The 26,717-nt window shown below is 32.4% G+C and overlaps 1 long non-coding RNA gene and 6 other non-coding genes across 7 annotated transcripts; 2 read left to right on the forward strand and 5 right to left on the reverse strand.

Annotated features, from left to right (window-relative positions):
• The first annotated feature begins 7,802 nt into the window (after positions 1 to 7,802).
• On the forward strand, positions 7,803 to 7,874 carry TRNAG-UCC (transfer RNA glycine (anticodon UCC)). Its single transcript has one exon. It is a non-coding gene; the product is annotated as a tRNA-Gly (tRNA).
• Positions 7,875 to 9,364: 1,490 nt separating this feature from the next.
• TRNAP-AGG (transfer RNA proline (anticodon AGG)) lies at positions 9,365 to 9,436 on the reverse strand. Its single transcript has one exon. It is a non-coding gene; the product is annotated as a tRNA-Pro (tRNA).
• A 10,241-nt stretch (positions 9,437 to 19,677) lies between these two features.
• On the forward strand, positions 19,678 to 26,108 carry LOC145047397 (uncharacterized). Its single transcript, XR_013682218.1, has 2 exons — positions 19,678 to 19,894; positions 25,681 to 26,108. It is a non-coding gene; the product is annotated as an uncharacterized LOC145047397 (long non-coding RNA).
• On the reverse strand, positions 21,794 to 21,865 carry TRNAP-AGG (transfer RNA proline (anticodon AGG)). The gene has a single exon. It is a non-coding gene; the product is annotated as a tRNA-Pro (tRNA).
• TRNAP-UGG (transfer RNA proline (anticodon UGG)) lies at positions 22,358 to 22,429 on the reverse strand. Its single transcript has one exon. It is a non-coding gene; the product is annotated as a tRNA-Pro (tRNA).
• On the reverse strand, positions 24,173 to 24,244 carry TRNAP-UGG (transfer RNA proline (anticodon UGG)). The gene has a single exon. It is a non-coding gene; the product is annotated as a tRNA-Pro (tRNA).
• TRNAP-UGG (transfer RNA proline (anticodon UGG)) lies at positions 25,380 to 25,451 on the reverse strand. The gene has a single exon. It is a non-coding gene; the product is annotated as a tRNA-Pro (tRNA).
• Positions 26,109 to 26,717: the final 609 nt, after the last annotated feature.

Below are 26,717 nucleotides of genomic sequence, written 5' to 3' on the forward strand. Positions count from 1 at the left end.
GATTTGACAATTATCCCACAACAAAATAGGCATGAAATCCCGAGAATCCATCTTCCTGACAGCATGACTTGCCGAGTTCCCATCGGGACTTGCCGAGTTCATCCTACTCGATGAGTTCACTTTGGGACTCGACGAGTTTATCGGTCAGAGGAGCAAAAAAATCAATTTTACAACAAGAATGAATATACGAGGCATCAATACAATGGAAACCAATCAAGGTTCTGATACCACTAATGAGTTTTAGCCATAAGAACATCCTATGTGCTCATGCAAACCCTAATGCTTGGATCTAGGTTTCTCTATTGTACATGCATTCATCCAAGACTTTAAACCCTAGATCTAACATGTGATAATCGATATTAACATAAGAATAGGGTTTAGATCCTACCTTTGATTGTTATATAGTAATAACAATCTATTCTTCCTTGTAATTGGCTTCTGAAAGCTTAGTGTCACAAATGTCACACCTCTAATGGCTCACAAACACCATGAGCAAGAGGATGAAGAATGAGAAGAGGAGAGGCACCCAAAAACGTCTAGAAACCCTAAGGAATCAGTCAGCCACGTTTATGGTGCCCTAGTGGTCCTTAAATATGTGAGGCTATTAGGGTTTTCTAACAAGGAAACCCTAATTTGACTGCTTAGGCCCTAAGCAGCCCATGAACTCCCTCCTTAGAGGCCTTGGATGAATTCTCATGCGTTTCCCCATAGATTTCGTCCACTCCTTCCTTTATGGAGTCCATTAGCCCAATATCTAACTATCACACAATTGACAGTTCTAGTCCCCTTTATTTAATTAATGTCTTTTAGCCACAAAATTAATTCTTATTAATTCTTGACTAATGTTAATTAAACAATATGATTTCTCTTACAATATATTAGTCACATAATATATTAATAAATCATAATTAATCTCTTTCTCCACAAATCATCATATCAAGTTGCTTTGGTGAAGGAAACCCAAAAGGACCATGCTCACAATCAGGTCAAGTACATACCAAAATAGTTATGGACTTAGACACTAATCCAAGAACTAAATCTCTCAAAGGCTGAAGATCGTCAAGCTACAATTAAAAGGTAACATCCTAACTTTGTTTTAGTTATTATTTTCGATTTTATGTATGCTAGATTAGGGTTTACAAGCTTTGGATGATTATTGCTTGTACAATTAGAAAAACTAGATCCAAAGCCTTAGGGTTTGCATATGCACCATAGGATTGTTGTTATGCTCAAAAACCATCAGTAACTCCGGTTGACGAGATTCAAGATGTTCCGAAAACTAGACAAAATTTCAGACGCGTTTTGTGTTTATGCCAGATTTTGCTTGTGTAACGCCCGCAACTTCGGGATATACATTTAAGGTATAATAGATAATAATTATAAATATAAATCCTCGATTAGGATTACCATTAGTCATGCATGTTGCAAACTACGTATTATTAAGTCATTTTAGTAATTTATCGATAAGCGACAAAATGGAAATCTTGATAAAAAAGATATTTATGACAGATAATATTGACATAAAATGTAGGAGTTGCGATATGAATCTCGTACACATAAAGCACACTCAAATTCGACTTTGTATGCAGAAGTCATGAACTTCCGAAGTTTTCACGATCAGTCAGTGTATTGTAAATAGTAAATCGGAGATAGGTTGCTTATTAGCCTAAGTAACCTAAATAAAAGTCGTAGCATTCGTTAAACTGAGAGAGTGCATATAGAGAACGTCCAAATCTGACTTCATAAGAGAAAGTTATGATTTTTTTACGTTTCAGCGCAATAGTGTGTAAAATTGATATCGACTTTTAGATCGGTTGATTGTTAGTCTAAACAATGTAAACGAAAATCGATAATCTTGTTAATAGGAACCCGACAACATAAAGACAGTCGAGAACGGACGACGAAAGAGAGAGTTGTGATCTTTCTAACGGACTTTAACAATTTGTTCCTGTTAAAAATATAACTTTAAAAATAAAGTCAAAATTAGACGACGGAGTCTAAACGAAAGTTGTAGATCTCGTCGATAGATATGCGTGGATATAAAACTCGTTGAAAACGGAGCTCATATGAGCAGGTTATGAATTTTCTAACAAAACAGAAAATTTCACGAGCAGTCACGCACACAGATAGCATACGCGACACACACTGACACACAAATTGTTTTTTTTGGTCAATAGTTGACAAAAAGTCAAATCTCTCTAAATTTCATGTTCTTACAAAAGCCCTTCAAAAAAACAAGGAAAACATGATGTTGCAAATAATGCCCATTAGGAAGTGAAAAGGACACAAAAATGTGTTAAAAACGATAACAAATATGTTGTTTTATAATATGTTTATTACTACACTTGTTTCCCTCATAAATGGCATCTTCATCAGCTCGATATAAAAATGTGTTCTTGAATGGTCACATCTCTGAAACCGTCTTTATGGAGAAACCTCCATATTTTGGTGATTTTTGGTTTCCCACTCATGTTTCCTGCTTAAAGAAGACGTTATTCGATCTTAAACTAGCTCCTTGAGTTTAATATCATGTTAGGAATTTTCTCATTCAACTTGAGTTTTAATTGTAGTCGAGCCAATCCATCCTTATTCATTTCAAACCATGAATCGTGTGTCATATATCTTTTAGTCTATGTTGATGATACCAATATCATCTCTCACACCCTGAACCGGTAAAACAACGGAAACGTTCGTGGGCGGATGACATCATGTATAGTATCACAACAATTGAATAATAGAGATCAGAGCGAACACAACCATCATATATATAATTGATAAAGTTACGTGGTTTGTATGTATTACATGTTTAAAAAAATCAATTGCAATATGATGATATAAGACTTGACTGACGTCTTAGCATCTGATCTTCAAAAGCTTGTTGTTACCTGTCTTAGCGATTCCCTGAGAATACAAGTAGTTTTGAAAAAGTGTCAATAATTAAGTTGGTGAGTTCATTAGCGTTTGTATGAGAAAATCCAGTATTTTCTTGTAAAATGAATTGTAGTATTAAATACTCTAAGATCGAAAATGTATGAATATTATTACACTTGAAAGTAGTTTTGATAATTATAAAACTATTTGAATATATGTTCCCCGACATGTAAGTTGTACTATACTGAATATAGTGTACTGTAGTTGTACTCTGTGTAAAACCCTTTGAATGTATGTATCTAGAACTACCAATTATACTATGAAATGGTGTAATGTAGTTTTATTATTTAACAAAATTGATTAGATGTAAGTTAGCCCCATAAATCAAATGTATTAGTTAATACCCCATGTGAGTTATTGTAACCATGCTAGCGACTAGTGGCTTGTCCGACGCTCTTTAGGCGTCGGAGTGGTACCACATTTGTCACCCCATACATGTCGGCCTAACTGTAGCTAACAGTTTAGGTGCAAGATTGTCAATCCCGTATAGATCTATACACAAGTGTCCTGCACTCCCTACAAGAGACTCTGGTTATAATACAAGACTTTAGTGTGTACTCTGGAAGTACATGAAGATAGTGTATCACAACCTTGTATTAATTCGTTTACATATAGTGTAGTGAAAATATCTTTTCTTGTAATTTTATGTATTACCCTTTCATAGTGTTTACATAGCGTGAAAATAATTATTCTTTTAAATAATTATTTATGCATCCCCAACAGGGTAAAATAGTGTGAATGTTCCATAAACTATACCTATTATAGTTTATATAGTGTTTTGGTTGAAATAGTAAATCCTTTTTATGCTATTATCAATTTACCCTGATAATCAAGTGTAATGAAATAATTATATATATACGTTTATATAATTATAAACTTTTTATTCAACCTGCTACAAAAGGGTTAAAGTTTTGTTGTAATCATATCAATATCCATGTGCACACATACATACATATATATATATATATATATATATATATATATATATATATATATATATATATATATATATATATAGTGAAAATAACAATGCAACTGTTTGTATTTTAACACAAGTTTTCTTGTGTTTTACTTGTATTCCCCCCTAAAACATGGGAAAATCGTGGAAAATGTAAGGGTATGAACTCACATCGGGTGTGTTCTTGGCTGGATAACGAAGTGAGTGGCGATATTCTTCAAGTTAGAACACGTGAATATAGCCATATTCTAATTTGTTTTAAACACATAATAACATGTGTAAATTAGATAAACAAATATGTAAGTGTTATAATAACACCAGATTGTAAAAGGAATCTTACAATATATCCTAAGAATTAACTTGAAGGATAACTGTTTATAGGCAAATATTGAAGATGTTCTTGGGAAACTTTTGAAGATATGGAGCTGTTATTGGCAAAGATATGAAGATTTTAAGATTGTTTTAGGAACTTTGAGAGGATTTGGGTGAATTTGGGACATAAATGAGGGAATTAGGGAGGGGTTTTCGGTTGTACATATATATAAGAGGTGAAGATAATGTGATAGGTACATTGGGATGTGTATTTTATCCTTTTGGAACGTGTACCACCGCTTAAAAATTGTGATTTCAACTTATGTTCTAACCGAGAACCCATGATTTCAGTCAAAAAGTCCAACCGAGAACCTAGGGTCTTTGGTCTAGAGGTTCTCGGTCCAAAGGAGTTCTCGGTGGGGTGGTTCTCAATCAAGGGTTGGATCTTGGTCAAGGCTTAGGGGATTTCGGTCAAGCCTTTGATTTTGGTCTAAATTGTTTCTCAATTGATGTTTTCAATTTTGGTGGTTTTTTATTCCAAAAACTGAAAACCCTTGAAGTGGGGTATAATTCACTATTTATTGGATTTAATCTTTAACTATTTTAATTATTTGACTTATGTTTGACTCGTTTGACTTTGGTTTAACTTCTTTGACTTTTATTGACCCGAAATAACCGGTTGTTACATTCTCGACAACCACAACACTACTATTTGTGATTTCATCTCTCATCTTAATACTAAATTTCCCATTAAGGAATTTGGTTTCCTAAAACTGGTATGTATGGGTCTAAACATTGTGGAGGAGGCTGAGGTAGCCTCCCTTCCCACAAGAACACCGCTCTAAGTTAATGAAAAGGTAATTCTACATCTGATAACACTAACCCGCCTCTGATTCATTCGTTATCAGCTTATCGTGGATGTTGGTCTTCAGATGAAAACTCCTCCGATCAAATATTGTCCCCGTAAAAACTAAAAAAGGTGAAGGATGTTATGATCGGATCCGTTAGCCACACATACAAAATTTAAAAGGAGAAAGGCCAAGACTTGAAGATGTTAATCGAAGAACTGAATTTTATTGGTGGTTAATGGTGTGTTCTCGGTGGTGTGACGATGAGCCGATAGTATGTACGATGGTTTATGGTGTTGATCTGCTATTGCAGATCCACGATAGGGGAGTGAATCCACTGAGGAAAGGATGTGAAGGGAGGGATGTGGTTTCTGGTGATAATAAGTGATATAAGCATCGACTATTACAAAGGTTATGTATGGTGGTAATGACAGATGTAGGTGGCGGTTGTAATGGGTTTGTCGATTGTTGCAGGAAGGCTACGAAGGTGATGGTGATTCTTGATGGTTAGATTCAATGGTGAAATCCGGCTAGACTAATGGTGGTATTGGAAAGGATGAAGAGGGATTTAAGCTACATGAGGCTTGCAAGAAGGAGAAAGTTGAAAGATATAAAGAGCTCCGAAATGAGGTTTTGAAGGAAGATAAATAGTAAAAGGCTAAGAGGTCAGTAGAGGAAATAAGGAGACTGAGAATATGTCAAACTATGGAGAGATGAAGAGGGCCTTAAGCTACAACTTGTAGGTCTACCCCCAATGTCTACGTGGCAATGGGTAACCACTTCACCCCTTTAGAATGTTTAAAATGACTTTTTAGATCCGTTAAAATCAACTTTATGCCCTCATAAAGCACCAAAGAAACTTTAGGGACTGACTGTAAAAATTCCAAAAACATTGTTGCGCGCGCTAATGTGTCATTTTCCCTTAAAAAACTCCTTTATGCTCTCTATAAATATAAAAGTCCGCTTCATTTTTTACACACCTCTATCATTTTTTTATCTTTACACAAATTTCCAACATACTTTTATTATCTTATGGATCTGTTTGAATCATCCTATGAAGATGATGATATATTCATCACCATGATGTACGTGCATTATATTAATGATCTACAAGAAGAAATGAAGCCACTCCATGAATAAGAAGCGCGAGGTTAAACAAAAACCGCACGTTTGCACACAGATGTATATATCATGATTACTTTTGTGGATGACAGTATATACAACTCTAAGGATTTCAAACGAAGGTTTCGTTTGAGCATGAATGTGTTCTACGGATAGTCAACGCCCTGAAAATCACATATCATTTCTTCTATATTTATATCTATTAAATATATATTTATACAAAATAAATACATATTAAATATATCTTTAGGTATTGTTTTCCCAATTGAAATATGATGCTAATGGTAGACAGGGATTCACAACGTTACAAAAATGTATTGCATCAATTCGGTTGATGGATTACGGGGAGTCACCCGATTATGTTGATGAGTATATGAAAATGTATGAATGAACAACAAAAGAAAAATTGTATAGATTAAAAAAAGTTTTGTTGAAGTATTTAATGATATTTATTTGCGGAAACCTTCATTAAATGATTTTCAACAACTATATGTGATACATGAAGAGAGACACAGTTTTCTTGGTATGCGTGGAAGCATTGATTGCATACACTGAGATTAAAGAAACTGTCTCTTGGGGCGGAGATGGGAGTATGCACGTGGTGATCATGATGCACCCTACTTGGTATTTAGAAGTTATTGCTTCCCAAGATTTGTGGATTTTACATACTTATTTTGGGTTTGCGGTTTCCAACAACGACTACGATATTATTGATCAGTCACCAATATTCAACGATATTTTGTCAGGAAAGACATTGAATGCTCCTTTCACAGTGAATTTAAACAATTATAATTTTAGGTATTACCTTACTGATAAGATATATCCTATATATTTCTCATTCGTGAAGACATTCCGACATCCAGTGGAATGATGAGATAGACTCTTCAAGGGAAAATAAGAAACAACACGTAAGGATGTGAGACATGTTTTTGGAGTTCTAAAGTCAAAGTAACACATATTAAAACATGTGACACGTACATATAAGATAGAAACTTTACGATATATTATGTATGCATACATCATAATGCATAATATAATAATAGAAAATAAATGACGAAATATTATACAATATATGCCATTGGAACCCTAACACATGCAGTTTGTACTTGGAACCACAATTTTTTTGCATAGAGTTATTGGCATTCAAGAATAACATAAACACAAACGGCTTCGATAAGACATGACAGATCATATCTATGATGTCAACGATGATGTGGAATAGTATCTTTAGTCATTTATTGGTTCATGTTATGTTTTATAAAATTGTTTTTATTAAATTATGTAATGTATTTTTAAAATTATAAAAAATGAAATAATAATTATAAAAAAAAAAAAAAAAAAAAACTTGAAAAAAAATAACATGAAAATTAAAGTGGAATTTTTCCTAACAAATATGAAATAGTATGAAAATGACATTTTATATAATATGCAAACAAAATGTTACCACGGACCCACCAAGTTAAACTATTTTTTTGGAACTTTGTATACCCCACTCAATTAAAAAGTCAAAACACACATTCACCAAAGATACACCAAATAATCGAAGGATACATATAGAATAAACATGTTTCGAGACTATATTATGTGAAACTCCCCAATTGATCACATTACCTTTGTAAAGAAAATACCAAGCGTTTGTAGTCCAACGGTTAGGATAATTGCCTTCCAAGCAATAGACCCGGGTTCGACTCCCGGCAAACGCAACATCGTTTTTAATTTTTACGCATTTCAATCCAGCTTTCTTGATAATTAAGTAACCGCTCAAATTCCAACTTCAATTTTCTCGCTTGCCGCGCGATAATTAAAATAAAAATCCCATTTTGTTTTCCATCTTCCTTCAAAATAATGTTTCATTCCATTGATGTATTTCAATCTACATCTCTGGACAATTTTCGTCTGAACCCCTTTTTTCTGCTCTCTTACTTCGGCTACAACCGGACACTTATAATTTATAAAAGGTTAGAATCAGTTCTTTTCATGTTTGAGATTTCAATTAAATATGAAATGGTTTGCTTTTATTTTCCTGTGTGGATAGATATTATATAAAAACAAATGAATTATTGTTGTGGGGCTGAGTTTCATAAAGTTATTCGGGTAACTATGTTGAATTCAAGTCTTAGCGTCTATCCTGAATCTGTGTAGGGTTTTTGACTGTTGTCCCAAACAAGTTTTGTAGGCAAAAAGATGAGACCCTGGCCCTCAAAATTTAATATAAAAATTGTTTACGAGAAGGTTTGTCATATTAGAAGTCAAGAAATATTATTAAATTACAAATTTAGTGCTCTTAACGTTATGAGACTGATACCGCTACAATGGTTTTATGGGAACCCTAATTTCCACTTTGCATGAACTGATGAGAGTTTATGGCAAAAATACAAGATACACTCGTAACTCCTAAGGATATATTGGTTTGAGGAAGACCCATACACACAGTATTCTGTGTCAAGAACACAACATGTATATTTTTTATTCGCGTCTTGATGATTTCATTATATGGTTTTGGAGCTTTTGGTTTACAATATCTATTTGGCCAATTAACAAGTATAGAAACAATGCGGAATAAAGACTATGTTGCTTATTTTTTTGTGCCTATGAAATTAAGTGTTTGTGTACGATTATCCTTGGACAATGTTTGCGGATTCCTAGGTGTGCATAGGGAGAAAATTGTTTTCAAGGAAAGTCATAACATGATCTTACAGCTATACAGGCAAATCGATCATCAACACTCCCTTTTTTCACTCCAATTCCCAACAAATAGCCATATAATTAGAATTGTACTTTATTTATATGAATAAAAAGCTTCCATAACCATGAGTTGAACACTTGAACTTATTGACAACGACTCTTGTTAGTTCTATAGCATATCAGCATTACAGAATATATGTGTGGCATATTATATCGCTTTTGTAGGTAGTTTTTTTTCACAAAACAAACGTCATAGTGTTGAATTTAGTTTATATCATTTGTAGAGGATGTAGGTTTTTGTAAGGACTTGGAAGTGTCTGCTTTGTCACCAAGTTCATTGTGTTGTTAGTTATCATATGGTATGGTCAGATCACAAATGTGAGGGTAAATGAAAGATATTTTAATTACTTATTATTTATCATCTTTTATTTGAATTTTAAGAGTGCACTTGAAACACTATAGAGAAGGCCGTGAAGATATAAAGTGAATAGAAAAAGTTAAAAGGTGTGGGGCATTCCGAGAATTGAACTCGGGACCTCTCGCACCCTAAGCGAGAATCATACCACTAGACCAAATGCCCAATTGCTGTAACTTTTGCATTTATAGTCTTTTATTTTATGCGGCTAGTTGATTAGATAAATGCTAAGTACATAATAGAAGTAAAAAAAGTGGTAGCACAATTTTCATAGTTAATGCATAATTATCAGGCTGAAGTAATTGCAGATGAGTCCAATTTACTGATAAAGAATCTGCAAGCACATGTTTGTTGGGCATATAAATAGGCAGATTATTTCCCCATGTCCTCAATTGACTTTGCTTTATATCAAATGAAGAATATGACATTAAACAAAATATTGGCACTTAATTTTTTTTAAATATATATAAAATTATGTTGAAGAAAAAGGAAGGAAGGGGGCATTCCGAGAATCGAACTTGGGACCTCTTGCACCCAAAGCGAGAATCATACCACTAGACCAAATGCCCATTCTGATGTTCATACTGTAGCATTTTTATACCCATTCATACTTTATGCAATTACTTAATTATTAAAATGTTGTACACTTGAAAATAATAATTGGTATCCCAAAGAGGGAAAGATGTTAATTCGGACAGCAAAACATCTTATAATAGTCTAATAAAATGTTTTAAATGCAACTACTATAAAAAAAATCTTATCTGAGTTTGATTCATTTAATTTTTTTAAACAACTTAAGAAGTATTTACGACTGACATCTGCTTGATGGAATTAGCTGGTTATTGTATTTGACAATTTAACTTTGCTAAATGCAAGAAATAGCTACATGCTTTTCAATTCTTTTTGTTCTATTCCAGACTATGCAGTTATCGCGGTCAAAATTTCAATAGCGGTCACATGCCGCTATTTGAGATTGCGGTTATCGCGGTGGTATAGCGGTGATATAGCGTTTTTTTAATATTACGTATAATTTATAATTTTATATTATATTTATATATAAGTTATATATATTTGAGTATTAATACTATAAGTCTATATAGAATTAATATCATAAACCTAAAAAGTCATAAAAACATAACATAATATTCTATAATGGTAATATGGAAACTAGGTAGTGTCAAAGTGTCAAATAGAGATTAATTGTATTGTCCGTGTTCAATATCGTATTAGTAGGTTATGGTTGATATAAAGAGTTAAATCCCAAGTCGTAGCCTCATAGGTGTGGTTTGATTTACAAAAAAACATTAATGGAGTCCGACTAGCAGCTCAAGTCGTCGTGAGTACAGAAAGAGATGAGAAAGAGAGCTGTCGGTAGATGTAGTTGCTTTGAATGCTTTTAATTATGTTAGTTGTTTGGGAATTTTAAAATGAAAGTGTAGTGAGATCATTAAAACTAGTTTTTCATTAACAAAGTAACAAAATAACCCAAAATGTGAACGAAAATGGAATAGCGCCCATAGCACCGCTATAGCGGTTATTGAAATAGCGGTAAACAGCATTGAATAGCGCCGCTAATAGCGGTACCGCGAAATGAAAACGCTAAGTTGAAAATAGCGGTTCCTGACCTCCGCAAAACGCTATAGCGCCGCTATTGCACCGCTATAGCGCGCAATTGATAGCTTAGACTCCAGATTAGTTCTTATTAGCACATCGTGCTTGAAAAATTGTTATTAGCAAGTTTTCTTGATGCATATCTATCTATATGGGTCAAAGTCAACTTTGACTTTTCCCTTACTTTAAAACAGCCCCTATATATATATATATATATATATATATATATATATATATATATATATATATATATATATATATATATATATATATATAGTCTTAAGCCACTTTACTTGCAGTTATAATCCAGGTGTCATAGCTGGGTCTTACAGAGAGTTGGATATCATAAGTCAGTAAGAATCAATTAGAGACATTCAGTAACAAAAAATGGATGTAGAAACAACAACATACTTTTATATGTTTGTTTATTATGGCATTCTACTTTCATTTATTTGTATTAAAAAGCATCCTGCTCTTAAAATATACCCAAATGTAGCAATGTCATCCTCATCCAAAACAAAGCAATTCTCATTGTTTCAATCGGATAGATCTTTTAAGTGCAATAATGCCTCTTAATAAGCTGAAAGTACTGCTATTGGATAGATTTTCAAAGTACAATGCCTTAATAAGAAAAAATTGAAAGCAGAATGTTGTATTAGAAATAAATGAAAGTAGGATGCTATAATACATATATAAATGAAAGTACATTGCTATTTCTTGTCACATTGGTTCAAATATGAGGTTGCTGATATGACATTATCTCAAGCATGCAAGAGTAGTAAAAATGGGTCACCAGTAAGCCATGATGCCAAAAAAATCTGATTTGTGATGGTTGCATTGAACAAATTTCTGATTTGTGATGGTTGCATTGAACAAATTTCTCAACACACTGAATAGGAGATAGAAAAGAGGCAACAGTGCAACACCCACCCCTACACAAGATTCACTATATATATATATATATATATATATATATATATATATATATATATATACACACACACACACACAAGTTTGTTTATGAATGTAATTAAAATAGAAACTGCCCAACACTACCCATGAGTTGAGAATTAATTCATAAAGAATCATGTTAGATCTACAACCATATGATATACTATCCACTTTGTTTTGAAAAGCCTAAGAGTTGACTTTAGTTTATATTAATAGTAGAATATCAAATTAAGTAAAGTAGTGACTCTTAAAAAATGTATTGATTAATGATCATGTTGAAGAAAAAGATTGGGGCATTCGGAGAATCGAACTCGGGACCTCTCGCACCCAAAACGAGAATCATACCACTAGACCAAATGCCCGCTTGCTTGAATATGAGTTTATGGTGCTTTCACATGAATTTTAGAGTTTTATTTTTATACCTCAAGTGTAGAATACTGCAGTGAGTGACCATAATTCAAGGCTACAAGCTATAGTGTGTGAATCAATCTTTGCTTATATTACCTTTGCAAAGGCAAAACTCATATACATGCATATCCATTTCTAATAGTGAAAGATTGCATATCCTGGGCAGATACTAATATAAAACTTCACTCATATACCAGTATGTATTCTACTAAAAAAGTATAAGACATTTGAGGACTTGTGGCTTAAAGACTTATTAAAGCATTGGTGAGTTGTTACTTTACTTGCATATAACTTTTAGTTTCTCATCCTCTTGCCTTATATTATAATTTATATAGCAGCACTTTGAGAGATGGTGAATGCTCACTCATTAAGAAATCGTCCTTTATGATTTTCCTTTTGATTTAAGATGCCAGTTATTCCTTATATTTCTTTGAGGACTTCTATCAAACACCTTGTGTGCAAGATAAGATGCAGACGTAATTCATTTGTACAGGGATTCCATTTTCCATTTACAAACCAGAACCAATGACAAATCAATTCAAACAACCAGGACTTGAATTTGCCTTTGATACCTGGATCCCGGAAGACTTCCCAGAAAATCGCACCACATGATCCATGATTGTTGTAATCAAAAGAAATTGTTGCTACATTGAGAATACAGATACCTTGTGAAATCCCCAATACACACAACAACCAAGAACTCTTACGAAACAACTCCATTTATCGAAAAATTCCTTCACCTTTCTGGTACCAGTTTGTCAATGGGGAAACGTGTAAACCAATGTGTGTAGAATGAAGTCAAAGTCAACTTTGGCTTTGACTATAGTTTTAAGCCATTTTACTTACAATTATGCTTCAGTTGTCATAGCTAGGTGTGTTAAGAGTGTAAGATATGGAGCAGGGTCTTATAGAGAGTTGGATATAACTTAATAAGAATCAAGTAGAGACATTTAACAAATCATGGATGTAACAAAAGCATGCTACTTTTTTTTATATGTTTGTTTATTACGGCATTCTATTTACATTTCTTTGTATTAAAGCATTCACTTTTTAAAATCTAACCAATTATTGCAATGTCATTCAAAACAAAGAAATTTTTATTGCTTTGATGGGATAGATCTTTTAAGTACAATGTCTTAATACGAAAAACCCGAAAATACAATGCTATTGGTTTAGAACTATAGATTTTCAAAATACATTGCCTTAATAATGAAAAAATATAATAGAAATAAATCTCATGTTTAGTTTCCTTGCGTCAGATGTTGCGGAGCTTCTCAATAGAGTCTAATGGATACTTAGAAGTAAACATGGTGTGCAACTTGTAGTAATATACTAATTAAGTGCCATTATAATATGTTGGTTTATTTTGGAAGTAGCAAATTTAGACATTATGTGAATACTTAAAAATTTGTTTTAAGTTCATGTCTATTGAAGTGTTAGTAACAACTTATATTCATTTCATGGTAAGGATGTAAATTTCACCCGACCTGGTGGGGAACCTAGTTGACCCGCCCCAATCGGGAATGGGTATTCCCCACCAAAATGGGTACCATGTACGGGGATGGGGATCCCCATTATGCTAAAATCGAGGATGGGGTTGGGTATAACAATCCCCAACCCGCCCCGCCCCCGCTTTGATATATATATATATATATATATATATATATATATATATATATATATATATATATATATATATATATATTAGTATATTGATCATTTATTGAATTTGAATTAATTCCACTAAAATGAATTGATCTAATATTAGACCATCAAAGATAGAGTCCATATACCAAATTATGTTCCCAATTCCAAGAATTCATCAATCGTCACTTTGTTCGATGATCTGTATACCAAATCGTTACTTTTCATTTTGATGCTTGTTAAACTTTATGATTGATGTAAACATAATCTAATTATGGCATATGGTTTTGATCATTTATTAAACTTTTTTTTTTGTAAGTTGAGTTTATTATGTTGATAGATTGGGGATGAGTTAGGGATGGGCTGAGGAAAAGTCCAAAATACAAAGGGGAGGGGATTTGATTTCCCGCATCCGCCGAGGATGCGGATGGGGACAATGTTAGACACTCAGGGATGGGGATAGGATGGTCAACCTCCCCCCAGTTAGAATATATGTTCTAATCATTTTTAATGTTATATAAAACATATTAGATGTTTCTTGAAAATTAAGAGGTACAATTATTATAACACTATAAAAAATCTTATTAAGCTTGCAATGTAAATGTATACACACGCATCTTAAGTATTAGATTTCTTATGTGGAAAACCCATTCAACCGTCATTTCTCCCAAATCTCTTCCGTCTCCATCCTTAAATTCTTCAATATCTGGTGACGCCATCGCTACTGCCAACCTCTTGATGACGTCGTTACCTCCACTAGCGCCCCACTAACATCCCACTTCTACCTTAAGTCGAAATAAGAAACCCTAAGTCTATCTCGCTGCCATCATCAATGCCACCGTCATACACAATTTACTGGAAACCCTAACCCTAAAGTTGCCCCATCATCGCCACCAGGCATCACACACAAACCGATTTCTCACTCCCCCTTTGTCGCACACAACTATTACATCGGGAGCACACCAACACCCATTACTGTCTCTATTGCCATCTTCAACCTTGAATTGTTTCCAACCTCGCATCACTTCTTTGGCGATGAACCCCCATGCAGTATCTGTAATTCTTTTGGTCTGGTAAGTTGGTTATCCACAAATGGGACCAAAACAAGAGCTGAAATTTGTACTTGAATCGTTTTGGGATGCAAAGAGCAGTGTCAATGATTTGTATGAAATGGATTCTGATCTTCAATCAGAATTTGGAAACATATGAAGGATGATGGCATCAAATACATCCATAAGAACACTTTCTCTTATCAAGTTCTTAACACCATAGCCATGCCTGGTGTTGTTCCTTCAAGATATAACTGGAAACACGGTGAGATTACATTGTTCAAGTTCTTATTTTTCTTTTCCTTCACATTATTTCATTTTGATGCCATGAATTGTTATTTATACAACGTTACATTATTTTTTCCATAACTAGAGGAAACGTATCTGTCCCTGCTATAGAAATGACCAAGTGGTTCGACACAAATTAGTAAGTTGCATTGTTTAAGTTCTTAATTCTATTTTCCTTCACATAATTCCATTTTTATGTCATGAGTTGTTGTTTATACACAACCCTTACATTGTTCCTGAGTTGGTCCCTGATGTGGTGTTCTCAAATGCTTCTCACAAAGCATTGACTGAATTCAAGGAAACTAAAGTTGTATGTGTTCTTCAACTATTTGATCCATTTCCACCTATGTATTATTTGAAACTGATTCATCTTTTATGCAACTTGTATTTGATATCGGTTCATTCACTATACTGTCAACAAAAAATGGAAATGAGATTAACTTTATAATTTTTTACAACCATCAAATTTAACAATAAAAAACATGTACGAAAACCATGAAGTAATTTTGTTTTTGAAAGTGTCATACTTACAGTAATATATAATTAACTAAGTCAAACCATTTATTGATTGTTATCTTATTTTCAGCAAACGTTTTGATTTCAACTGAGTTAAGCAATGTAGTGTTTGAACCGAGGATACCGAAAACAGCTAACATTAGAGTTATGCCAAGCATAATTTTTAATTTTGTGGACAATTTTTATATTTTCAACATGTGTTTCAGAGTTAATATTTTTTATTTTCAAACATTTGTTAGTGAATGTTTTATTTTTTTATGTGTTTATTTTGGAGCTGACCTTATATTAATTTAAGATAATTTTTTGGTGAAAGTTTTATTTAAGGTAACTTTTATATGTTGTTGAAAACTTCTTGATTACTAATGTTATATATATATATATATATATATATATATAGAGAGAGAGAGAGAGAGAGAGAGAGAACTAGGTTCAAATGTTTTTAGCAACTATTGTGTGCTTAAATGCACCAATCGGAAAATTGCAAATAATTAAATAATTAATTAAATAGAAAATGGTATTTTCGGTTTTTTGCATTAGCAATTAATGAGATCATTTAAATAAATCCCTACAATTAAGAGAACAAAACAAATACCTAATATATTTCTTTTACAAACGTGTACATCAATTTTTTCCCTTTATTATCTATTATCCCTCTCTTTCTCTAATCCTACCTTTGCATCTTCATAACCCTAACCAAATTGTCGGCCATCCCATTGCTGCCGTTCACACACATTTTTCCATCCCCCTATCACCTCTCATTTTTTTCACGATTGTTCCTTTTGGGCAGGTTCGATTTACCTTTGATTTACCTGTCGATCTTCACCTTTCTCTATCCCTCTCGCCCCACGTCGTTGATTTCGACCGGAGACGGAAGAGAGAAGCAGCAACAACGAAGATGCCTCCTTCAAGCAACAGGTAATTAGAGGGTGTCCACTCAGTCAGCGGTTGTGTCTATCCTTTCTCTGATTCCTGCAATACTAGACGATTTAAAGGTGATGTTGATTTAATGGTCACCACATCACCGTTTGTGGATGATAGATCGATTAAGAGAGAGGCAAAGACCAGCCCACCAAGGTACGCTGTGATTTTCTAGAAATATGTTTTGTTATTGATTTGGAATATGAATTTGTAGGTTACAAAATTGCTACAAGCATTTATCTGTATAAATGTCTGTTTATATTATATGAAATCTTTGACTAATGAGTAACAACTGATAGAATCTGTGATGATACAGTGTGTGCCTAAAAGGTGTTCGATGAAATGTCGATTAGAATAAATTACAATTGTTTGATGTCTACTACATTATATCAGAATTTACAGTTGTTATTCTTTTAAAATGCTCCAAATTTGTTAATATTTGAAAGTTGATTGTCTTTTTTTTAATGGATTTAGGGTTTGAAGAGACTGAATTCGACAAAATTCTATTTCAGTCTCTCCTTATTTGTCAAGATAGAAAAAGTAAAAAACATTGCAAGATAGGAAAAATGAAATACATTCTGTTAGAATCTGGTCATGTGGTATGTATTCTGTCAAAACTCTTAGAATGTCTATTATTCTGGCAGAATTCGATTTCAATCTCCTTATTTGTCAATATAGGAAAAGTAAAAACAATTGCAAGATAGGAAAAATGAAATACATTCTATTAGAATATGCTATCATTCTATAATATGTAGTTTTTATAAAATAAGTAATGCTTGTATTCTGTCAGAATTTATTTGTAGAAATACATTATGTTAGAATGTCTTTTGAGAATGTTTGTTAACAACAAGTACATTAGCTTCATTGGTAATACTAATGAATAATGCATTTTATTCTTTCAGAATGGCTTTGAAGAAGGAATTCAATATTGATCATACAAGAGAAAGATTTGGCATCGAGATCAACAACAAATATATTTTGCGAAGAATTACATTCTTACGATAATATATCACATTTTCATCATAGTTTGAATCAAGTGCATTATTTGGACCTTTGATGAAGAGCATGTGTATTTGCTTAATAATTGTATATTTAAGAATGTTATTTCTTAATATTTTTATTCATTTTTGATGATATTCTGTTAGAATATGTATAACTATATTAAATTGTATAAGACTATTAGTTTGTAAGAATATGTATGATTTTGTATTCACGTTTGAATGTATATGAAGAATATATGTTGAATTATTAAATCAGGTTAATTATCAAAAATATATGCATTGGAAATATATTCCACAAGAATAAAATCGAAAATATCTTTACTAATTAATGTTTGACATTCTGACAGAATAAAATCATATTTAAATTTGGATTATTTTAAAATATTCAGATTTTAAAAAATAAAGGAATTCATTATCCCTAAAAATCCGAAAAATTTCTTTTTTAATATAGGTTGATTGACTAAAATGCCCTTATGCTGGAATTTGTGTGATTATATGGTACATGTTACCCTATTGTGATATCATAGACCATCAGATCATGATCTTTGATTCTATTCCATCCGGTGGTCCAGATTTGTGGATTCTGGCACACAATAGTTAGTAAAAACAAAATAACCTAACCTTATATATATATATATATATATATATATATATATATATATATATATATCTTAATTACCTTATAAAGCATTTTTGGTCAAATGCTGAATTTTAAGTCGTACAAACATACAATGCATTTGTATAATCAATTTATGCATTACAAAAAGAGTAGAGTACATATGGTCAACAGTTGAAAATGTCAAATCTCTTATCCCCTATTTTTAGGCTATTTTGACCCGGTTCATTCCTTATCTCCGTATTTCACCAAATCTCGAAATTTTGTTCACAAATATTGGATATATATCGCTGACGTTTCCATTTCTAGGGTTTAATTCATCTTTCAACATTCAACCACCATTGTCACACCAATCGCTTGGCGCGGGTAAACGGCTAGTATATATATATATATATATATATATCAAGTTTATTAGCATGTTGATATTACCATGTTTTATTAATGTGTATATTTTAACTTTATATATTCTTTTGAAATCACAATTCACCGTTAATTCAAAAGTAAATACAATCTCTTTTTCCCTACCCTCAAAGTAAATACAATTGAAAGAATTAGGTTATAAGATTTAAATTTCCAATTCCTCTCCTATGCCAATCTTATTTAGAGGGTGTTTGACTTTGCTTTTAAAAAGAATTTTGGAACTTTTGGCTTTTCCAAAAAGTCAGAAGTTTAAAAATTGGATTGGTGATTGGAAAATATCTTTTAAGTTAGTTTCTTGAGAAGAAGAAAAATAAAGCTTTTAAGAAGTCACGAATCTAACTTTTGGTAACTTTTGCCTTTTTTCCCCTCCCCTCAAAAGTTTAAACAAACACATTTTGAAACTATCTTTATAAATCAAAAAGTTTTTTTTTTTTTTTCTTCTAAAAAAGACTTTTTGATCTGAAAAACTATCCCAAACACCCCCTTCATATCTTCTAATTGCCCCTTAAATCCTTAAACCAATAAAACCTTTTATCTATTTATGATATAAAATAAAAAAAACTGTTTGATTGTTGATTGTTATTTATAAGGAAGTAACATGCAAATTTATTTATCAATGTTTAATTATAGAAATGAAAGAATTATTAATATTTGGTAACTTGTATAATATTTAGCTATTTTTATGGACTGATCTAATAAATGCAAGGAAACTTTTCAACGAAATGAATTAGTTATCGCCCGGAAATTATTCGCAGCCGCTTCTTTGCGGGTACACTGCTAGTTTATATGGAAAATCATTTTCATTCATAACCGAATCATACAATACTAAGAAACAAAATATGCCCTATATTCTATTATTTAATATAGAAAAACATTTTTTCTTAAAACATCCAGCGTTTGTAGTCCAACGGTTAGGATAATTGCCTTCCAAGCAATAGGACAAACGCATTTCTTTTATTTTACTTCCATACTCGATTGTTTTTTTTTTTTTTTTGCTTCACATTCCACGAAATAAACCAACTAAAATTGGATTTTCAATATTTTCGTTTGCCGCGTTAATTTTGTTTTTCATCTTCCTCGAAAATCATGTTCCATTACTGCCTTTCAATCGAAATCGAACTTTCTTCAGAATTTGTCGTTGGAAGCCGTTTTGCTCATCCCTCTCTTATTTCGGCTACAACCAAACAGCTCGCTATAAAAGGTTAGAATCTATTCCTTTTCACGTTTAAGGTTTCAGTTTCCTGTTACTTGTATTATTCTATTGAAGTAAAACATCTACTAAAAACCGAGTCAATTATTTTCAAGTTTGAAATTATTTGGGATTATGGATTTCATGAAGTTATTCCGATAACCATGTTTGACACTTGACAGTCCCTAGTCGCATAATTAGGGTTTCTGAATGTTGCCCCAGGCAAGGTTAATTCGTAAAAGGAGAGGCCCCTCAGAAATTATCTCCAACGTAATAGAAGTTCTTCATCAAAATTTAGACAATTAGAATTCCAGAAAAAATTAAGCTCAATTGAGTGATATGATCTCATAGATGGACCAGATATGCTCAATTGATGATTCTATACTTTCTTTTTTTGATCAGCTATTCTATTCGACTGATCAAATATTCCAGTTTTTGATTTCCTTCATGTCACAAGAAGATAGTACAAGAACGAGAACCAATGTTATGTACAATATTATGCTCAAGTCAAGGATTATCATGCTTCTTTCTACTTTTGATCAGGCTTAGCAGCAGACTTACCATGACATATGGATTGTGATTGCTTATTTGGGTAATTGACATGTAAACATTTTCACCAATTTGGACTTGGTGCATAAAGAAAAGCATTCATAACCATGGTTTGAGTTTTTGGACAAAGAATATTGTGAGATCTAAAACATATATTTGTGGCATAAAAGATAAAACATCATTTTTGTAGGCAGACTTGTTTCCAGATATCATAGACTTGACTTTGGTTTAATATGAAATAGTATCACCAAAAATATGTATATAAAATGATTTGATTTTGTTGAAAAGGGGCATTCCAAGAAAGGTATTTCAGGAAAGCAAGAAATAAGAATCATACAATGCTCCACTTGCGTCATGTCTTTGTTTTTATTTCTTAGCACTTTGGTTGAATTATGAATCTGCTGACATCACATTCTCTCAAGTGTGTGAGACGAGTGAGTTTGAGTTGCTTCTACATTTGATTTTAGACTTTTATGTTTTATAGTTTGGTGTAGAGTCAATGCAACCTTGTGAAGGTAGTTTTGAAAAGCAAACCATTTAGCCCAATTATTATTCCACAACCCTCTTTCCACCCTTGTTTAACTCCTTGAAAGCACACATTACAAAAATAATTTTTACCATCTGGCATATTATCCTTAAAACCCGAGTTTGTTCTTCTAATCTCCTCAGCATACGACCAAAGTCTAGCATGGTGTTCTATTATTACATTACCTTCAATGAGACTCAAAACATGTTTTTTGGCCCTCTCACATTGAACAACACTAACCTCAAATGTCAAACTTCTTTATAATCAATCTATAATCTTAGTCATTATCTGACTCTGCAAGATTTCCTTGGTTTAGTGAAACCTAATCCAAACATAGGCTACAACGAAACTCAACTTCAAGTTCCTTGCAAAACTGTAGAATCCAAGCATAGGTTTCAAATCTTATTCCCAAAATAGGCTTTTGCTTTTTCCAATATCTGACTTTTTTCTTTATTTTTCTATGTGGATTATTACACGTGGCTAACAGTATCAACCAAAATGCCACATGGATTGACACGTCATGTAGGTAACTGGCTTACCCCTTCAAGTTCTTAAAAAATGGTATTTTTGACAAAATATGATTAGGGAGTACCAAATGAGTGTAAGAGTGAGAGCTTATGGGCATATAGTATAGTGATATAAACCCATTACTTCAAGTAATAATGGAAGCAGGATAACTTAAGTGGTTTAAATTTGATGACTAGAAAGGGTTTCACTGGCACTGCTACAGAGAAACAAGTATTCAACAAAGAAAATGGAGAGTGTGGGGGTGATGCTGGAAGGAAAGATATAATGACATATAAATTAAAAAAAGGAAAAAAAAAGTTAAAATGTGTGGGGCATTCCGAGAATTGAACTCGGGACCTCTCGCACCCTAAGCGAGAATCATACCACTAGACCAAATGCCCAACTTGTTAGTTGGATTGCATTTATAGTCATTTGTTTGATGCACTTTGCTAATTAATTATATAAATGCAGTTAGTAAAGTACATAATAGAAGTAAAAAGATATATCTTATCCTGGCAGGCAGTTACATATTATATTTTTGCCAAGTTGCTGCATCTTCACAAAGAAAGAATAGTGTTACTGTATAATAGTTACATATGTGCTTATTCTGGTAATGAAGTTGCATATGTTTTTCATAATTAATGCATAATTATCAGGCAGAAGTAATTGCTGATGAGTCCAATTTATTGATAAAGAATCTTAAATAGATCTGCAAACACATGTTAATTTGTTGGGCATAGAATATAATATTTAATTTAGTAGGTAGGTTTGTTTCTCCAAGTCCTTAGTTGACTTTACTTTATATCAGTAGTAGAATATTACATTAAACAAAATATTGGCCCTTGAATTCTTTTATTATAAAATGTTTTGATTTTGTAATATAAAAAAGGTGTGGGGCATTCCGAGAATCGAACTCGGGACCTCTCGCACCCAAAGCGAGAATCATACCACTAGACCAAATGCCCATCTTGTTAATTCTATCTATCTCTTTGTTTTTGTTTCTTATAACTTTGGTTGAATAAATAATGAGCTTAAGGATGTTACATTGTTTGAAGTGAGTGAGACAAGTGAGTTTGAGTTGCTTCTACATTTGATTTTAGACTTTTATGTTTTATAGTTTGGTGTAGAGTCAATGCAACCTTGTTTCCAGATATTCCATGCAGTACATATGATAGAGAATGGATCTCATATAAACATAGGGGGAAAGTGGAGGGACCAAATTGTAATATCTATTACATTCTGTTTTGCAGAATCATCCCTAGACTAGCATAAATAACAATTGTGATAGCAGTATTTTGATCTTTTAGTACACATCGTTAGCTTGGGCAGGAGGTCATCTCTATCTCTTTGGAGAACCTTTCTGATATAATCATTTGATTATCTTCTCTGATTTGTTCTATTTTCATTCCATATCCATTGAATGATTTACAAACAACTTTCTAGATCTATCATCTCATGTTTTAGTTTCATTCATCTGTTATTGCATTTTGGTTTCTATCAACATACCTACATAAAAAGGTTATTGCTTTAGAGAGATGAAATACGGTTTTTGAGTAAAAACAACAAACAAATGTAATATTTAAGTTAACAAACAATACTATGTGTTTTCTCTTGTTCTTGAGAAAGAGAATGTTTTTCCATGTTGATTATTACACATGGCTAAAAGTATCAACCAAAATGCCACATGGCTTGCTTGATAATGCACACTTCACGTTTTGCCTCTTAGTATTATTCAATTCATTGCTTAACTTTTGTAACATTACTGTTGTGTAGGATCTATGATCTTTTGCAATTATTGTGTTGCTATTGCTAATCGGTTGTTGAACTATAAATCAAATTATGTTTACTTTGCCAAATAAACTAACTTCATTGTGGTCCATATGTTTTCTTTAATTTGGAAGATTAGGTTGTCTGAAGTGTGTGAGGCCAGTGAGTTTGAGGTGCTTCTACATATGGTTTTAGATTTCTATGTTGCATACTCCTGTGTAGAATTAATGCAGTTTTATACCTTAATACATCATGCACATTTGATTCATCTTTGTGTACTTTCTTTCTTTCTTTCTTTCATTTCGTATTTTATATATTGCTTTAGTATGCAAAAGGGTTCAACTTATTCCCAGTGGCGTAGTAAGCAGTTAAACATAGTTACTAAGCTTACTATGTTAATTAGTAATAAACATAAACTAGCTATTTAACATAAAGTATTATCAAAAGAAAAGGATATATTAAGATTACTCGGGAGGAATAGGCTAGTATATTTGAATTTTTAATAAAAAGACAGAATAAGCACAGATAACTTCATTTAAAAAAAAAAGGAGAATAATTAGGTAGATAATGATTGTACTTAGATGCTGCATGTCCATCTTCCTTTCATATACTGATGATCTATACATCATAATAATAAATTACACTGGTTTCATCATATGAAGTTGTATCTTCTTATGATTTCTACATATCAACAAGAAGTAATTGCTGATGAGTCCAATTTACTGATAAAGAATCTTTTCAGATCTGCAGGCACATGTTTGTTTGTGGGGCAGGGATATTAAATAATATCCAGTTTAGTTGGTAGATTTGTTTCAAAAAGTCTTGACTTGACTTTAGTTTATATTAATAGTAGACTATATAATAAACTAAGTATTATAGTGGCATTTAAAAACAAATTAATATAAAATGAGTTGATTTAGTTGAAAAAAAAGGAAGGAATGGGGGCATTCCGAGAATCGAACTCGGGACCTCTCGCACCCAAAGCGAGAATCATACCACTAGACCAAATGCCCACTTCCTTCATGTCTTTGTTTTTTTTTTTATTTATTATCACTTTGGTTGAATAAATGATGAGCTTAAGGACTTTAGATTGTCTGAAGTGTGTGAGACCAGTGAGTTTGAGGTGCTTCTACATATGATTTTAGATTTCTATGTTTCGTACGCCTGTGTAGATTCAATGCAATTTTACACCTTAATACATCATGCACATCTGATTCATCTTCGTGTACTTCTTTCATTCATTTTGTATTTTATATATTTCTTTAGCATGCAGAAGAGTTCAACTTATTTCCACATGGTGAAACATAAAACAGAAATTAGGAAAATTAATGTTTCTTTACAAAAATCTTGAAATTTTAATGATATTAAACATAAAGCATTATCGAAAGCAAATCATATATTACTACTGGATAAAAATGTTAGAGACGCTTGAAATGAGATGAGATTACCCTTGTATGCAACCTTTTAAGGCTGGCTTTTTTAACATTTTGTATTTTTTTTTCTTCTTTGTATTAGAATTGGATTACTCAAAATGCAGTTGCATTTGTTTTATCCTTGTTTTCTGACCTTTAAGAGTCGCAGCTAAAAAAGTTGGAACAGGTGACTGACAAAGAATTATGTTTACTTTGTCAAAAAAAAAGTAACTTCTTTGTGGTTCATATGTTTTCTTTATTTGTCCTACTAAGGGGCATTTTGGACAATTAATCACCAGGCAAACCACTTTTAATTTTTGCTTAGGCAGTGGTGTGGATTAGAAAACTGCAATTTTAAGCTTTGCATGATTAATTGTTATGTTAGTGAAGGTACTTGTGTAGTATTGTTTGCATATTTTGAGAGAGATGATAGATAATGCTGCAAAATATAAATATTTATTGTAAAATTACAAGTAAATGAAATGTTGCAATGATATTGTAACTTGTAAGATGAAGAAAGGGACATAAATCCGATAAGATCCCAAGTAAACTAAATCTTGCATTAAATAATGTTAAGATTAGTTGGTAGATTTGTTTCAAAAAGTCTTGACTGGACTTTAGTTTATATTCAGTAGTGGACTATATATATCAAATCGAGTATTATTGTGGCATTTAAAAAATAATCAATTTATATTAATAAATTTAGTTGATTTTGTAAAATAATAAGGAAGGAATGGGGGCATTCCGAGAATCGAACTCGGGACCTCTCGCACCCAAAGCGAGAATCATACCACTAGACCAAATGCCCATTATGTTGTTAATTCTATCTGTTCTGTTTGTTTGTTTTATTATCACAATATATAGTTGAAATGCTAAAGCTTCCACTTTTGATTGCTGCAAAAATGCAATGTTTCTTCTTTGGGTAAGTTTGAATACACACTTTGTATTTATTCACCTTCTATTGGTGACGTAGGTTAGTTTGAAGCTTATATAATTGACTATCAACCTGATTTTTGAATTGATCTTATGTTTTGGAGTTGGCTGCAAGAAGACTAACAGTCCAACACATGTTTTGTTAACATGCTGTGAGAATTGAAATGATGAAAGCTTCTTGCCCATGCTGGTGTTCTTCCAAACTGATGTAGCCGAAGGCAGCTACAGAATGACAATTGATATGCGATTGTCAAACGCTTGAAAACAGGGGGCACTATCGTGTGCCTGACGAACTGTTATGTCTCGGCGTTTTGGCAAGGTTTACAGGAGGAGATAAGGATAAAAGAGAATTAAAGAGTTTTTCTTATTTAAGAGTTGTTTTTAGGAATAGTCTAAATACTTTTGATTAGGATGAATAGTTATCACGTGGTTTTGAATTTGTTTGCTGTTTGTTAGCATGACCCTATTTAAAGTGTTTCATAGTTTGTTTTAGGATTTTTATGCAATTAATAAACTGCCGAAAGGTTATGGAGTTTGCCTGTAAGCTCGAAATTGCAGGAAGGGTTCTTGCATATTTAACCCCTAACTTTTGTTTCTTAACTCAGACGGTTCCTAGCGTTTATATTTATTTTGCCTTCGGACCATGATCGAGTTAAAATACTAATATACCCTTATTAGTTTCATTTAACATTTATTTTTATTACTTGTTAATTATTTATACACTTGATATATTTATAATAATAATAACAAAAATTGTATAAATAGTTAATAAATATTAAAAATAATGTTAAGTGAAAGTAATAAGGGTATATTAATCTTTTAACCCAATCATGGTCCAAAGTCTAAGCAAATTTAAATTAAAGGGGCCGTCTGAGTTCAAAAAAAATTAGGGACTAAATATGTAAGTTAAACCAAACCATAAAGATGGTGTTTTTTGAACAGAACATGTACTTCGTTGGTGTTTTTTGAACATGTGTCTTAGTTTGATGGTGTTTTTGAACATGTAATACTTGAATGGTTTTTTTTGAACGAATTTGAAACTTCCACGGTCTCTTAAGTCATATGCTATGTTCGGAATGTATCTCTGCAGAATGTGACGTTCGGAATGTGTGTCTGAAATATGCGTTTGTGACTTATATTC

Source organism: Lactuca saligna, chromosome 5, assembly GCF_052625555.1.
Source record: "Lactuca saligna cultivar CGN05327 chromosome 5, ASM5262555v1, whole genome shotgun sequence".
NCBI classification, from domain to species: Eukaryota; Viridiplantae; Streptophyta; class Magnoliopsida; order Asterales; family Asteraceae; genus Lactuca; species Lactuca saligna.